Raw genomic sequence first — 16397 nt, 5'->3', positions numbered from 1 at the left:
CTCCCCACAGCAGGGGGTGGCCTGTCTCTCCAGTCTCCAATCCAGGCCCGATTTTATCTTTCCCAGTTCGCACTCACGTCAGATGGCTTTCTCAGTGAAATCTGCGTCCTTTTTCTACCAATCTCTTGGGTTTGGTACCGTTTCCTATGGCTTCAGATCTTTTCCGTGAGACGCCTGGGCGCGAGTGCAGGTACGGAGCTCCCTACTTCTCCGCCATCTTGGCCCTCCCCCTCTACTCTATGTTTTGTTTCATGGACTTTTTCTTTCTCCTGATACCAAGAGTTGCCTCATATTTTTACTTCCTCAGTTTCTGGACCAATTATCTCCTCATTCCCATTTTAAAAATCTCCTTCGAAGATGGTCACTAATATTATCTATTCAATCAGTCTTATCTTATCTTTAGAGACCTTGCTCCTGGAGGCCTCTGTTCTGTTCTAATCTGGTTGTTCTCTGTGCCTGCTGACCACTGTTGTCTTGGTATTTTTGTTCACCATCATTCTGGGAATCCCTTTCACTTATTTCCTGGGTTCAATCCCTTGATCCCTGGATCCCATTTCTTCCTCTGTCTTGGTTTACTGCCTCATTTCCCTCAGGACACATTCTCTAGTAGCTTTCCGGAAAGAGGTTTATGGCAAGTGAACTTTTAAGATCTTGAATTTCTGAAATTACAATTCTGAAAATTTTATTTTCTCCTCACACTTGGCTAGTTTCACTGAGGAGATTTTTAGATTAGGAATCATTTTCTCAGAATTGTGAAAGCTTTCATTGTCTTCCAACTTCCTCAGATGCTAGTGGAAGGATCCTCCCCTTTGGGATTTTTGTTTGCTGATTCCTGAAAGTTCTGAGGATCTTCAAAGTAACCCTGGTGTTCTGAATCTTCATGATAATGTGTCATGTGTCTCTTTGTAGTCAATGATCTGGGAGTGAGCCCTTTCAGTTTTGAACCTCATGGTCTATAGTTCTAGGAAAATTTCTTTCACTATTCTTTGATGATATCTTTTCCCCATTGCTTTGTTCTCTCTTTCAGATTTTGGACCTCCTGGCTTGATAGTCTAGTTTTTTTTTTTTTTTTTTTTTTTGCTTTCTCTTTCCATTTCTGAATTTTTATGCTAATTAGGGATAGTTTCTTGACTTTTTCTTCCAATCCCTCTGATGATTATGTTTCTATTTTATTTTTGCTATAGTTTACTCCCCAAAGCAGGAGCTTCTTCCCCTCCTCCTCCTCCTCCTTCACCTCCCTTCTTCAATAGTATCTGGTTTTTACTTCAGAGACTCAATAACTTGTCTGATTGTAATAATTATAGGGTTTTTAAAAAAGATTACCCCCTCATTTCTTTGTTCCTTTCTTATATTTATATTTTCTTTGCCTTTTATATTAGAGAATTTTTGCAGATGTTGATGACACTTCGTTATCAAATTATTATTTTTATTTTAAGTGTCAGACATTAAAAAGTTGATTAGAAGCTCTGTGTGCTCTGATAGAGCTTGTCCTTTGGTGGACTTCACCCTTAGGTCATTGTGTGGGGCTCAAAAGAGTCAGTATCTGTAGCTCTTTTCTCTATTAAGCCTGGATTCTCTCCTCCTATTGTCTTCCCCACTTCATCAGCTATGCTGACGTACCTGAGCCTGAGAGCCCTTCTGGTGCAACTGCTATAGACAATAAATGTATCTTTTATTTGAGAAGGTGTATTTGCTTTGTTTCATGGGTAGGGGAGATCAGGGTTAAAATCCCATTTTAAAAAAGATTTTAAAACAGTTCTCTTTAGCCTCACCCACAACTGTGTTTCCCAAGATACTCATTGCCTCTGATCCCTTCATCCTTCATCTTTCTACAAATCTGTCATGAGAGTTGATTCATATCCTTGGGACTTAGATGCTTAGATTTAGCTTTCTCTAAACTGCTGTCAGTTCTCTTTTCTGTTTCCAAGATTTCTTCTTTTGTATGAGGGCATACATTTTTCTAGTCGTGTGTATTTGTGTGTGTGTGTGTGTGTGTGTGAGAGAGAGAGAGAGAGAGAGGGAGGGAGAGAGAGAGAGAGAGAGAGAGAGAGATTTCTCTTTATGAGCATTGCTGAGGGGTTTTGGAAGGGAGTAAACATATGTTTTGTTTTTCCTTCTATGATTAAATGACGGTCTCCTTTAAGTCTCCCTTTTTCTTCCATGTTTAAATGACAGTCCGAGGGAGAGTGAGAGAGAGCCTTACTCTTTCAGCTATATTCACAAGAACATTACAGAGTATCATTTCATTGAAAAGATATGGGCAGAGTTAGTGACCAGCCTCGTTTACAATGTTGCTAATTGTTACCCAAGAAGGCCCAGAGGTGAGGAAATATAAGATAGATTGGAGGATAGCATGAAGTTTGACATTCTTTGGGTTATTCAAATTAAGTATGTGGGATGTGAAGATACAGAAATAGGAAAGGCAAGTCTCACAGTCACCAGTCTTAAGGACTCGAAGAAACAGAATATGAATAACCATTTCAACAAGACTTTTTACTCTTTATTTATTTCTTCCCTGAACACCAACCTTTATGCAAAAAAGAACCTTTATGTGAAAAAGAAGATCAAGTTAAGTAAGAAAATGTGTTGCTCCTACTTTGGTATACTTCAGTATAGAATTTAGGACTTACAACTTCTCTACTTTAAAAGGATAAGAGGCGGTTTAATATATTTATAAATACAAAATGGACAATGGATCTGTCTGCCCTTCTAGATCATGTCTCCACCCTTTACTCTGCTATATGCCTTAGAAGGCTGACCTGGGCAGGTTACATCAACTCAGCTCTTACGTCCTCTGGCTTTTTGTTGGATCCAGCCAAAAAAGGAAAGTTGCAACAGGGGATCTAGGGAAGGAAGAAGAATGAACTAAGAGTATTTCTTTCCCTGACACCCTTCTTGTATTTATCTTCTCCAGCTTTCTCACCAAAAGTGACTGACTATTCTTGGCAAGGCACCAACTCTATATGATTGTCTCCCTACTATCTACTCTTTTCTCATCATGCAGTTGGTATCCCCTCTTACTCTGTAATTTTGGTGGGAAGTGCTATAAGTATCATTGAACTTCCAAACAGGATGCAAAATGTTGACACTGAATAGTTTTAAACTTTTGCTAAGGCTTTCTAGACCAAAATACTACAGAGTAGTGAGGGGAGTGGGTTTCTTCCCCCCTCAGGCTTTTTGTTGCCTTTGGGTACAAGACTGAAGGCTCTAAGTTGCCAATATGTGAATTTGGTGAATATATCTTGATGACTCTTCTTTTATACCTTCATACTTAACAACTAAGCTAAATAGATATGATTCTAGTTTGTTGCTTAAGTACTGATTATTTTGCAGAGGATTATAACTGATTGATGTGGCAGGACTATAAGAAGAAAAATAAGTCTTTATTCTTGCAGATGTTTCATATTCCAATAAGGAAATCTTTCCACTTGTTTCTGTATTCACCACTTTCTTAGAGGCTTGGGCCGGGGAGGGGGTTGATTCCACATTGATTCACATGGACTATGTTGCATAGCCTGAGATTTTTCACATGATGATAGTGAAACAAATATATCTATGCAGTGATTTTTAGGCAAAGGCTTGCTGTAAATGTGATATTAGAACACAGGCTCATGGAAAGGTGAGGTCCAAGGTAGCTTATAATAGATCAAAGTTAAGATTTTTATGGACTCATAAATTATTTAAATCAATTTTCAAAGTTAGCCTGTGCCTTAAATACTACTTCATGTTCTTTTTCATTTAGAAAGACTATTCAATATCATAGCTGTTCTTTACATTCTTTTAACATTTATTAATTTTTGAGAAAGAGTGTGAGTGGGGTAGGGACAGAGAGAGAGAGGGAGACCCAGAATCCGAAGCAGGCTCCCGGCTCTGAGCTCCCATCTGTCAGCACAGATCCCAGTGCTGGACTTGAACTTATGAACCACAAGATCATGACCTGAGCTGCAGTCAGATGCTTAACCAACTGAGCCACCCAGGTGCCCCATCATAGCTGGTTTTTAAAAAGTATTACCTTGTAAAAACTTTCCATGAAAAACTTTGATGATTATTAAACTCTAACAACAAACGTCATTCAGCAGAAAAAACAGTCTTAAAATGTAATTTTCGGGGGCTCCTGGCTGCTTCAGTCTGTAGAGTGTGCGTGACTCTTAATCTCAGGGTTGTGAGTTCAAGCCCAATGGTGGGCATGGGAGCCCACAACAGACAAACAAAAAACTGATAATTCAGCCTAAAAATAGTGAATTCTAGCACTGATAGAAATACTGCTTTTTTAGGGGTGATGGTTAAAAGAAACACTGAAAGGAATATACCAGGAACCTGATATATTACATAGTGAGAAAAGATTGTATTCGTCTTGTCAATACGTGAATATAAAACACCATGGATCAGTTACATAGAAACTGTCTAAGGGTTTTGAACGTAGATACCAAGCACTATAGGTAACAGGTATGTTGGAAATGTGTTAATTGACAGACCTGCTTGTGTAAATGCATGGTGAGAGATCATGATTACTGTACCCTTCATGTGCTGCAGAGGGAATAAAGCTTAAATGTACCTGCAAAGGGAGGGAAAGCTCCTCTGTAGTAAAATGCTGGAGAAAGTAATCGTATGGTATACTCGTTAGCAGGAAAGTATAGGCTTTTTGCTTCCTAAAGAACAGAGCGCTATGTCAAGCAAAAACTGTGGTTGGTCATACTGACCAAACTTCTGTTGAGGAATGTATCAGTTAGCTGAGATCTTAAATGTCAGAGCATAGCTAGTCTCTCCATAAACTCACGATTATCCATGAGAAACCATAAGGGAGAAGATGCTGCAAGTTCAGAAGACCATGTGACAGGAGACTAAATTTCATTAACAACACCCTGAGAGGAGCCAGCCAGCCAAAGGGAACAGCAGGGGGAATCCCCAGCACTTAACACAGAAAATGCTCATGTTGGCTCCACCTCTACATTTGCCACATCTGCTGCAAAATCATTCATCACGCTGAAAGCTGTAGGTGTGACTGTGGGGCAGTGCCAAGGATGAGCCACAATTGTGAGAGGTTTACCATTTGTTCAGTGGTCTGTGGAAATGAGGAAAACACATTTTTCAAACTACATGCAATTGTTCTAAAAAAAATAGACACTAAGTCCAGGCAGTTGTCACTGTTGTCTTTCAACACCTAGAAGCTAGAAAAAGAAGTACTCAAAATACTTGTTGAATAGATGAATGAATAAAATACCAATTAACTTTAGTAAAATTTGAGGGAGAGGAGAAGCAGGACAGTTTGGGAGGTACCGAATCTTATATTAGATAAGGTTAGATTAAATCTCATACCTCTGGGGGAAAATCTATTACTTGCTGAGGGGAGCTCCTTTGTTTTCCTTCCCTCTCTCAAATTATTAGAGTAACAAAATTATTAAGCACTTGTATTCTAAATCATTTAAACTTTTTACAGAAAGGGGTGCCTGGGTGGCTCAGTCAGTTAAGCATCTGACTTCAGCTCAGGTCATGGCCTCAAGGTTCTTGAGCCCCACGTAGGGCCCACTGCTGTCAGTGCAGAGCTTCTGTTTCTCTGTCACCCCCCGCCCCTCCCTGCGTGCACACATACTCTTTTTCTCTCTCTCTGTCTCTCAAAAATGAATGAGCATTAAAAAAAGGAGTAAACTTTGTACAGAAAATTTTTATTCAGTTAATATTAATGTTAGATATATTTTTTCATTTCCTCTTTTATCTTTTTTATTCTTTCAAGCATAATTTTATATATTGAACCAATTGTCTTTTCGCACTGAAAATCTTAGGGAAACAAAGTTTTAGAGATGGATCTACCTTGAAAGTAGTAAAATCCAGAGTCTTAAGATTTCTAGAATAACAAAAATATGCAGTTTATCATTCTTTTCTTCTTTACATGGTGGTCACTCCATCACTGCATTAATCAACCACTAAATACTGATTAAATAACAAATGGCCCCCAATTAATGGGGGGTATTACATAGGGGATGCACACACACACACACATGCACACACAGCAGAAATCATAGTTTCTGCTCCTAAAGTATTCATAATTGGAAGTGCTTAAATTATATTTGTATAAAGCACAGAGCAGTTAAACACTGAACATCTGGAAATTGTCTAAAAGTGCCTTGGAGGGGCGCCCGGGTGGCTTAGTCGGTTAAGCGTCTGACTTTTGCTCAGGTCATGATCTCGCGGTTCGTGGGTTCGAGCCCCGCGTCGGGCTCTGTGCTGACTGCCAGCTCAGAGCCTGGAGCCTGTTTCAGAGTCTGTGACTCCCTCTCTCTCTGACCCTCCCCTGCTCATGCTGTCTCTCTCTCTCCTAGAAATAAATAAATAAAACATTTAAAAATAAATAAATAAATAAAAGTGCCTTGGAAACACTAAGGAGAGATGTTACTATGAACCAAAACCAGTAAAAGGAGTTTTTATGAAGGAGGCAGGACCTGGACTAGACCTTGAGTGACAGTAGCAGGGAGACAAAGGGTCTTCCAGATGGGATGCATAAAATGGCATAAAAGTTGGAAGGAAAAGGAGGCTGACACTTCTTACATCCCATGTTAGAAGCCAAAGTAAGGTTGACAGGCTGTAAGTACCAGGCTAATATTACTTGGGGAGAAATGTTGGTTTGGGACAGTGACAGATGGCACTATTGTTTGGGAATTAATTTGAATCTTAACAACACTTCATGCCTGCAACAGGTGTGCTGTGGATACTTTTAAAGAAGCTAATGGGGGAGTAGCTGAGCTGCTGGGTGTTCTGTTTAAAATATGGTTATGAAATTTAGAGTGCTGATTAATTTTTTAATTTTTCTTTTTACGTTTTATTTATTTCTGAGAGAGAGAGAGAGAGAGAGCATGAGAAGGGGAGGGTCAGAGAGAGGGGGAGACACAGAATCTGAAACAGGCTTCAGGCTGTGAGCTGTCAGCACAGAGCCCGACGTGGGGTTCAAACCCACGAACTGCAGATCTTGACCTGAGCTGAAGTCGGACACCTAACCGACTGAGCCACCCAAGTGCCCCTCATTTGAGCATAGTTGACAAACAATGTTACATTGGTTTCAGGTGCACAACATAATGATTCAACTTCTCTATACCTTATGCTATGCTCACCACAATTATAGCTACCATCTGTCACCATACATCACTATTACAATATCTTTGACTACGTCATGGCTTTTATTCCTACAACTTATTTATTCTGTAACTGGAAGCCTGTACCTACCACTTCCCTTCACCCATTTTGCCTGTCTCTGCAGAGCCCTCTTCTCTGTATTTACAAGTCTGATTCTGCTTTTTTTTTTTTTTGCTTATTCATTTGTTCTTTTTTAGATTCCACATATGATATTTGTCTTTCTCAGCCTGACATATTTCGCTTAGCATAATACCCTCTAGTTCCATCCATGTTGTTAAAAATGGCAAGATTTCATCCTTTTTATGAGTAATACTCCATTGTGTGTGTGTGTGTGTGTGTGTGTGTGTGTGTGTACACATCTTCTTTATCCATTCATCTATTGATGGATATTTGGGTTGCTTCCATAGCTTGGCAATTTAAATAATGTTACAATAAACATAGAGGTGCATATATCTTTTTGAATTAGTGTTTTCACTTTCTTTGGGTAAATATCCAGTAGTGGAATTACTGTATCATATGGTATTTCTATTTTTAACCTTTTGAAGAACCTCTATACTGTTTTCCATAGTGTTTTTACCAATTTACATTCTCCCTAACAGTGTATGAAGGTTCCTTTTCTCCACATCCTTGCCAACACTTGTTATTTCTTGTCTTTTAAATTTTTTTTAATGTTTTATTTATTTCTGAGAGAGAGAGAAGAGAGACAGCATGAGCAGGGAAGGGTCAGAGAGAGAGGGAGGCACAGAATGTGAAACAGGTTGCAGGGTCTGAGCTGGCAGTCAGCACAGAGCCCGATGTGGGGCTCGAACCCATGAACTGTGAGATCATGTCCTGAGCTGAAGTCAGACACTCAACCAACTGAGCCACCTAGCTGCTCCTCTTTATCTCTCCTTTAAACCTGAATGATAGTCTTGTTGGGTACAGAATTCTTGGTTGTAGGTTTTTTTCCTTTCAGAACTTTGAATATATTATACCACTACCTTCTGACCTGCAAAGTTTCCGCTGAAAAATCAGCTGATAGCCTTATAGGGTTTCCCTTGTAGGTAACTCTGCTTCTCTCTTCCTGCCTTTAAAACAGCCTGGCAGGCCAGCCAATAGAGAGCTGATTAGTTTTTAGGAATGTAAATAATTTGTTTCTTAATTTTTACTACTCTTGACTTGCTAATTTAGTCTAACTATACTTCAACTAGTAAAATCCTGGGCTTTGACGGCTTAAGATCTGGAAGACTTGGGTTTGAAGCCTACTTATATAACTTTGGGACAGTTATCTTTCTGAGTCTAATCTATAAGAGAGGAGGAAACACTTGATCTCACTCAGTGATTGTGAGGATGAAATGAAAAATATATTCCATTAAAAAGTTTTTTTTTTTTTAAAAAAGGAGCACCTGGGTAGCTTAGTCAGTTAAGCATCTGACTTCAGCTCAGGTCATGATCTCACCATCTGTGAGTTTGAGCCCCGCATTGGGTTCTGTGCTGACAACTCAGAGCCTGGAGCCTGCTTCAAATTCTGTGTCTTCCTCTCTCTCTGTCCCTCCCCTGCTCACACTCTGTCTCTCTATGCCTCTCAAAAATAAACAAACATTAAAAATTTTTTAAAAATTAAAAATATGCAGGGGGTAGGGGAGAGGGGAAGGGGGGTGATGGTCATGAAGGAGGCACTTGTTGGGATGAACACTGGGTGTTATATGTAAACCAACTTGACAATAAACTATTTAAGGAAGAAAAAAAATATGTAGTAACTCTCTTGACACATATTTTTCCTCTTAGTTCTCAAACAATAGACAACTATACTCAAGAAGACCATATAACTTATATAAACTTGTTACTGTTTTTGGACTAAACAGGATCATTACTGAAAATTACACTGGGGCACAGTAGTAAAGTAAAATTGACGCTTACTATATTTTTTTATGAAAAGAGAAGAAAAAATAAATGAGAAAAAATTTAAACCCCTATAAACCATTGAATAAAACACTTGTATCACAAGAGATGTTCTTGTGTTTCTCCATAAGTATCTCAAAATCAAAATCAAAATCTCATTGTAATGTGCTTGACAGTTGTCACTAAAGGTAGCAATGTATACAGTACTAACTGTAAACGGCCACTCTTGTTCCCTCATAACATCACATTCTTTATCATATTCTTTCTTCTCAAACTTTTTGGCTGACACATTCTGGCTGTTCTGGGAAATTAGAGACACCAGTAGTTGGGGCCTAAATGGGCCAGGTTCATATATATTTAGATTCCAGAGTGATTAAGTTTGGAAGACAAAATTGGATTTATACGATGGCCTTTCCTGAGAGGGATTTCAAGGAGGCATTGCAGCATAATATGGTACTGAAGTGTGTGGGAATAGCTTAACTTGTCATTAGGGACTTTTTGACATTTCATCATTTTATTTTTTTGCTTTGAATTCCCACACTAAAAGGTGGGAACAGAGATATTGAAGTTGCCATTGAAATATTGCTGCTTTCTTTCATAGGGGACTTGAATCTTATGTAACGAGCCTTAGTATTTGGTAGCAATTAATATTATGCGTATAAACTCACCACTTAAACTTGATTCTATGCTTGCCAAACAGACTAAATAGAGAATCTCAGCCTAAGAAGTTTTGGTCCTAATATATTAACTAGCACATTTGTGAGTCTGACTGGATAGCCTAGGACAAAGTAAATCAACAGAAACTGAGCTCTAATCTACACTGGTTTTCCTGCAGGAATTGCTTGTAACCAGGTGCATCCATTACAGCGGGGGGACTTTTAACCATATGTTCACGGGACTTCAGGTTTGATTTCAGTATGTGTTGGGGTGCTCTTAAAACTTCAGTGATTCTTTGGATCCTGTTCTGGCCTCATTAAGCTTCCAGGCTCCTCCTGTGGGGCCCCTAGATCAGTGTCACAGATTGTGAGGTAACCAGAGATCATCTTAATACTTTCTTGGTGAATGCAAGGATATAGCTCACTTCTTTTCTTGGCTGAATTTCTGCATGCTTTTTCTTACTATGTATTTTAGACTTTTGGTACATATTACCAAAATAATAGAACTCTATAAAAATGAGAGTAAAAAACTTTGTATAGGGACTTTGGGGGCAATGCATCATTCAAGAAAGCCCAGAGAAGACAATGCAGCTGATAACATAAGTCAGAAAAGTTTAACCTATCACTGGGCTCCCAGCATGCCAGTAATCTCTATTTATAGGCGGGCTGAAAGCATACACCCAGAACTTGAGTGTCTTCCTGGATATCATGATGGGAATAGTGAAGGTTCACAGGATAGGCATTCTTAGGCAAAGAAACTGAACCTCTCCAAAGAGTAGTATTAGTTTTTATGAATAGCTAGAGGATACGTATCAGGTACTCCAAGTCAGTCAGTTTGGGAGCCAAGACACAGTTTTCTGGAAATGTGGGAAAAGTACAAGGTTGAAGCAAAAGGAAAGCATCTTTGGAGGCCTTCTGCACTGAATGGAAGAGGGCTAGATCTGGACAGGACAACAGCAACTGTACAGCAGAAGACACCACCACCTGGAGCCAGAAGAGGCACAACAGGTATACAAAAGATTATAAGATTTGAACACTGGTTCAAGGGCAAGTGGTTGAACCCATCATAAGGTAATTGCTAATTCAGACCTAACCCAGGCAGCTCTTTCTAGCATCTATTTCTTATAACCTGCAGCTTGACTATGTAGACAGTATATGTTCATTGGCCTCTTTTGGTTTCTAGGTCCCCATTTGCACAGAGAGTTGCTACCACATAATTTTTCCCCAATAAATAATTTTAATGTAATAGGTTAAAAATTCTATGTAAAACAGAGATTAACTATACAAATATATGACGTAAAATAACAAGAATTATAAAATAAGGGTTATTTTCTATCTTTATGAATAGTCACAGAGAATTTTACTTTAGTTTGGCTTTTTCATCTTTGAGAAACAGAAAATCCGATTTCCAGACTGTCTTTCCCCAAAGATACAGTTTGTCTATGGACTAATTACATTAAAGTTCTTTTTTCAACTTTAGCTTTCATTATTTGTCAAATGAAGAATAACAAGTTTTTTGTTTCTTTTAGTTTTGTTACATAAATGCTTTTATTTATCCTACAACTTGTACAAAGGACTTTTCAAGAAAGATATGACTTCCAAAGCATTTGATACTGTTTGTAATTTGGGTAAAGATATCATTGAGGGAGATGCCACATGATAATACTTTTACATTGAAATATAAACCTAGTTTTATTTTGCAAGTGAGTGAGAGAAAGGCAGAGAGGAGATAGATATGTGCTTTATGAAGAAAATGGCTTTTAAAAACGGCTCAGTGGTATTTTGCAGGCCAACTTTATTTCCTGGTGCCTCTGGCAAACAGGGGAAAGTGCATTCTTCCGCACAGGCGTTCTTGGAATAAAATGTCTCTATGGAGTTCACTTCCTGCTTCATCATGTATAGTACCTGTTTTACCTTCTAATCTCTACCTCACAGGACTATTGAGAGCCCTAGCTAATAAAAAGTGATCATAAAGCACTTGGCAAAACCACAACAACTATAAAAGGATACATGCAAATGTGGTAAAGCTTGCCTTTCTGGTATGTACATGAAGTCTTTGTGCATGAAATAGTGCAGTGACTCAAATGTTAAATTTTTTTTTCTCTTTAACAAACTGGAAGTAGTTTTGCCAGCTGGCTTGCTGGAGTGTATTGTTTCGAACTCAATAGTAGGCCACTTGATTTAAAACCTTCCTTCCGATTCTAATATTAGGCCACTCCTCATGAGTTTGTGTATATATTACTTAAGAATTCATGCCTGCTTATTTAAAGGGGAAGAGTAACATGTTTGTGTTAGAAAAACATATGGAAATAAATGGGTTGCATGGTAACCAATGGTCGCATGTCATCACTGAATAGGAATTAGTAGCACCCACTTAGTAGTTTTCTAAAGCAACCACTGTGAGAACACATTGTAATTACTATACACATTGCACATACTAACGTCATATGTTCCTGATCCACAATTCAACCTAGAGGGAAATAAAGAGAAGACCAAGGGAGTGGCTGTGTAGCAGACGGAAAGAGTGGTCAGTCCATACTGACGTGAGGATTCCATTCAGACACAAGCAGACTATCAGGCCGAGTCATGGGTCCAGAATCCTCCACCCTACTCTAGCCAAGTTCAGCTACCCTGATTGCCAGAAGACTCCTGGAATCGTACATAGTGAATGAAGAAAGGCAGGTGAGACCGAGTCCTTCTTACAAAGGAAGCAAATTTCCAACAAACTAAGAAGACCTTTATCAGTGATTCTGCTGCTCTTTTGTTCTCAGAAAAGATGATAAGCAGAGGTCTTCAGAAATACTTGCTTATGTCTTGGGTGTAACATCAGAGACAACAGCAGAGAGGAAAGATGACATCCATAGTTTTGAAGCACAGGAGACCTCTCAGTCCCTGTTTATTTTTATTTTGACCTTGCTTGCAATAAAAAATAAATGGAGGTGGTCAAATATTTTGAATTTTTGAATCTCTGTTTACCACTCTAAGGATCTTCTGCTGTGGAATTGTACCATTTTACCTGGTATTTGAGTTCAATGAGGGCATGTAGTCTTTTTCTTTTCCCCATCCATCCCGAACTGATCAGATTTAAGTGCATGTAATATTTACCTTGTCATTTTCTTATATTTTAGGAAACTAGAACTTGGCATATAGCAATTTTTTTTTACAGGACTTATTTTGATCATTTCTCCATATCAGAATTAGAGTTGCTTTTATAAGGGGTTAATAATTTTGTTGGACTATTTATGTCATATTAGATGGCCCTATATGTTTCCTTCTACTAAATTCTAATGTCATGACTCATTGGTGTGGTTATGCATTCTCCTGAGAGTATTAAATGGGTGTGAGTGGAATTGCCATACAATAAAGATGTTTTTATTTATGTGGAGTGTCTGGTAGGTGGAGGTAGGAGATTGTTTTCCAGGCATTGCCACAGCATTGCACAAACACTGCTCTGTTTCTTGTAACTCAAGTGAGCCTCCTCAAAGAGTTCCTGAAGAAAATCTATCTTCTCTGATTACAGTCTATTGGTGATACTCTGCTTCAAATATTGTTTTTTCTTAATTCCAAAGACTGTTTTACGTCTTCCAATGTCTAGCAGATGCCAAGATAAAGATAAGGATGAACTAGCAGGAGCTGATCAGAGGTAAGAGGATTTTATTCTGTAATTTTGGGCAAATCACCTGAAATATAGGGGAAAGAGAATATCTTTGTTATGTTATTTCTGAGAATTTTACTGTCTTTTTCACTAACAGTTTGGCAGCAAAAGAAACAAATATCCTTCCTCACTTGAGTTTTATAAATATTTGGATATGTTCAGATTTGGTAATAAAGATGTTAAGAACAACCTAAGCCTTTTTGTTTCCAAAACGGGAAGACAACATTTTTGTTTATTAGAGTTGGCTTTCAAAAGAACACTAAACACTAACTTTATAGGGCCATGAGTTGTGAAAGCAACAGTGGAAACATACTTTCTGGAAATCCCAAATCTTCTCTTCTACCATCTCTCTGTTTCAAAAGTAGTATATGTCATTTTGAAGGAGAATTTCATTTTCAGATTCAAATTGCTGATGTTGCTAACTATAAGAAGAGTAATATACTTGGAGAATGTTCTTCTTAACACTATCTCAGTTGATATTAAAAAGCAGTTCCTGCTGAAGTATTTTAAAGATAATTTTCTAAGAAGTTCAAGAAATTTGACTTATTAAATACTTTATATAAAGGACTTGTATCCCATAATAAATGAAGATGGTGATACTATTAACAAATTTAACCTAAGAACAATCATAGGAGGCAATATAGAGTTAGATTCTAGGGAGTGTCTGACTTGGATACATGCTGATTACAACTCATGAGACGGTTGTGTCTAAAAGTTCATTTCTAAGTTAACTGTTTAGAACTCAAAACCTTGATACAGGGGCACCTGGGTGGCTCAGTCAGTTGAGTGTCTGACTTTGGCTTAGGTCATGATCTCACAGTTTATGGGTTCAAGCCCTGCGCCCCCCCCCCCCCCCCCCCCCCCCCCCCCNCTCTTTTCTCAGCCTCTCCTCCGCTCACGCTCTGTCTCATTCTGTCTCTCAAAAATAAATAAATGTAAAAAAAATACATAAAAATAATAAAATAAGATCTACACTCTAAAAAAAGCCCAAAAAAGCCTTGATATAAATTGGTAAAGTTCACAGCCTGCATAAGTCTAGGTAAGTTAAACTGAAGTTGAAGCTCTCTAACAATATTATACCAAAGAAACCATTCTAGAGCTTACAATATTGTTTCTCTTTCCATACTCCAAAAGGTCAGGAGCTGTCAGGGTAGAATGCAATTATCAAATGCATTCAAGAGTAGACAAGGAAGTAAGGAATATTTGGTAGTGGGGGGAGGGGAGGTGCAGGTTGGTAATATATAAAAGTAGCCACCAGAGCCACTGTTCATTTTGAAGGTATTTGTTAAGCTAGATGTGCTTTGAGCACCTGTTTTAGCCTCATGGGGCTTGAGTACCTTCCTAGTGTGGGGAGTCCAATAGGGTACCCCTCATAACCTGGCATTCCAAAGTGATTCAAGAGAAACTGATTGTCTCAAACACTGGAGCAGATTTGGAGGTGGGGTGGAGCAGAAATCCTCCTTGAGGATTCATAAATACAAGTCAGTCTCCCATGGGTGGTCTGAAAAATTTCAAGTTGAGATTTAGTATGAAAGGGTCCTGAATGACTGCCAGAAATATACCCAACAATAAACGCATATTCTTTCCAGAGAACTCTTCTTTTCAGATCTCACTACATTTCCACAGATAAAACTCCAAGGATCAGGTAAGATAAAAAGAAATCACCACACATAGAAAAAACAAGAGACCATATGTAACGGCCTTAAGAAGAAAATCAGGTAGTAGAAACAAACTCACAAGTGCTTCAGAAATTGGAATTATTAGAAATAGAATCTAAAACATGTATGATAAATATATTTTAAGAAATTAAGGAAAGGCTTAAAATATGGATGAAGACAAAGCAGATCTAAAATAACCAAGCAGAACTTTAGAAATGAAAATAATATACACTAAAAACTAAACAGATAGATTTAACAGATGGTGAGACAAAGCCAGAGAAAGAATTAGTGAACAGAAGAATATTTGCAAAATTATCCAGAATTCAGCGTAGAAAGATAAGAAGAAAGAAACTATGAAAGAAATGTTAGGAAATATGTAGGGTAAATGAGAATGTGTATACAGAGTCCCAGAAGGAAAGGAGAGAAAGAATGGAGTTCAGAATTTTCCAGGACTGATGAAAATCACTTTTCATCAGTTTTAAAGGTCCTTGTGTTGTCTGGCAGAAGGCTGATGGATTGATAAACTCAGAATTTAATGAGTTAAAATTTGCCTGTTAAAATTAGGACAACCAATATATATATTAGATTTCAGTATATATATATTAGATTCCAAACTGGAATCTAAGAGAAGTGGAAGCATTAAAAAAAAATCAATAATCCCAAAGAAGGGAATGGGAAAGAAAAAAATATAGATCAGAAAAAAATAAATGGGGAGCACAACATTAGATGGCAAAAATAAATCTAAATATATCAGCAGTTATAAAACATGCAAGGAGCTAAATGCTTGATCTAAGAGTTGAAGATTATTAGACTAGACTAAAAGTCAAAATTAACATGAATTAGATAAATCTGAAGTGTAATGACTTAGAAAGTTTCAATATAATAGGATAAAAAGAGTTATAGTAATACTAGGCAAATACTAATCAGAAGAAAGCAATTTAAGGGTGTCTGAGTGGCTCAGTAGGTTGGGCATCTGAGTCTTGGTTTCTTAGGTTGTGATCTCACGGTTTGTGGGAGGGAGCCCTGTGTTGGGCTCTGCACTGACAGCACAGAGCCTGCAGGCTCACTCCATCAAAATAAATAAACTAAAAAATAAATTTTTTTAAAAAGAAGAAAGCCATTTATATGCTAAGACAAAAGCATTACTAGAGTTAAAGAAAGTCATAGCAAAATGATAAATTAACCAGGCAAATAAAATAATTATAAACTGGTTTGCATATTATAACACGCCCCCCAACTATACAAGGCAAAAATTGACAGAACTATAAATTGATATGACAAATGTACCAACATATCAGGAGATGTTAACTCATCTCTTCCATGAATGAATTGTCAAGCAGATGCAAGTTCAGTAATAGAAGATATCAATAACACAATCATAGTAATAGAAGATATCAATAATAGAACCACAATGCATGATCA

General features: G+C 37.9%; 1 non-coding gene across 1 annotated transcript; it reads left to right on the top strand.

The window, feature by feature from the left end:
• The first annotated feature begins 6132 nt into the window (after positions 1-6132).
• Positions 6133-6217, top strand: TRNAK-UUU. Its single transcript has one exon. It is a non-coding gene; the product is annotated as a tRNA-Lys (tRNA).
• Positions 6218-16397: the final 10180 nt, after the last annotated feature.

Source organism: Hyaena hyaena, unplaced genomic scaffold, assembly GCF_003009895.1.
Source record: "Hyaena hyaena isolate Hyena2069 unplaced genomic scaffold, ASM300989v1 scaffold_429, whole genome shotgun sequence".
Taxonomy (NCBI): Eukaryota; Metazoa; Chordata; class Mammalia; order Carnivora; family Hyaenidae; genus Hyaena; species Hyaena hyaena.
This window is presented reverse-complemented; position numbering and strand designations above follow the sequence as displayed.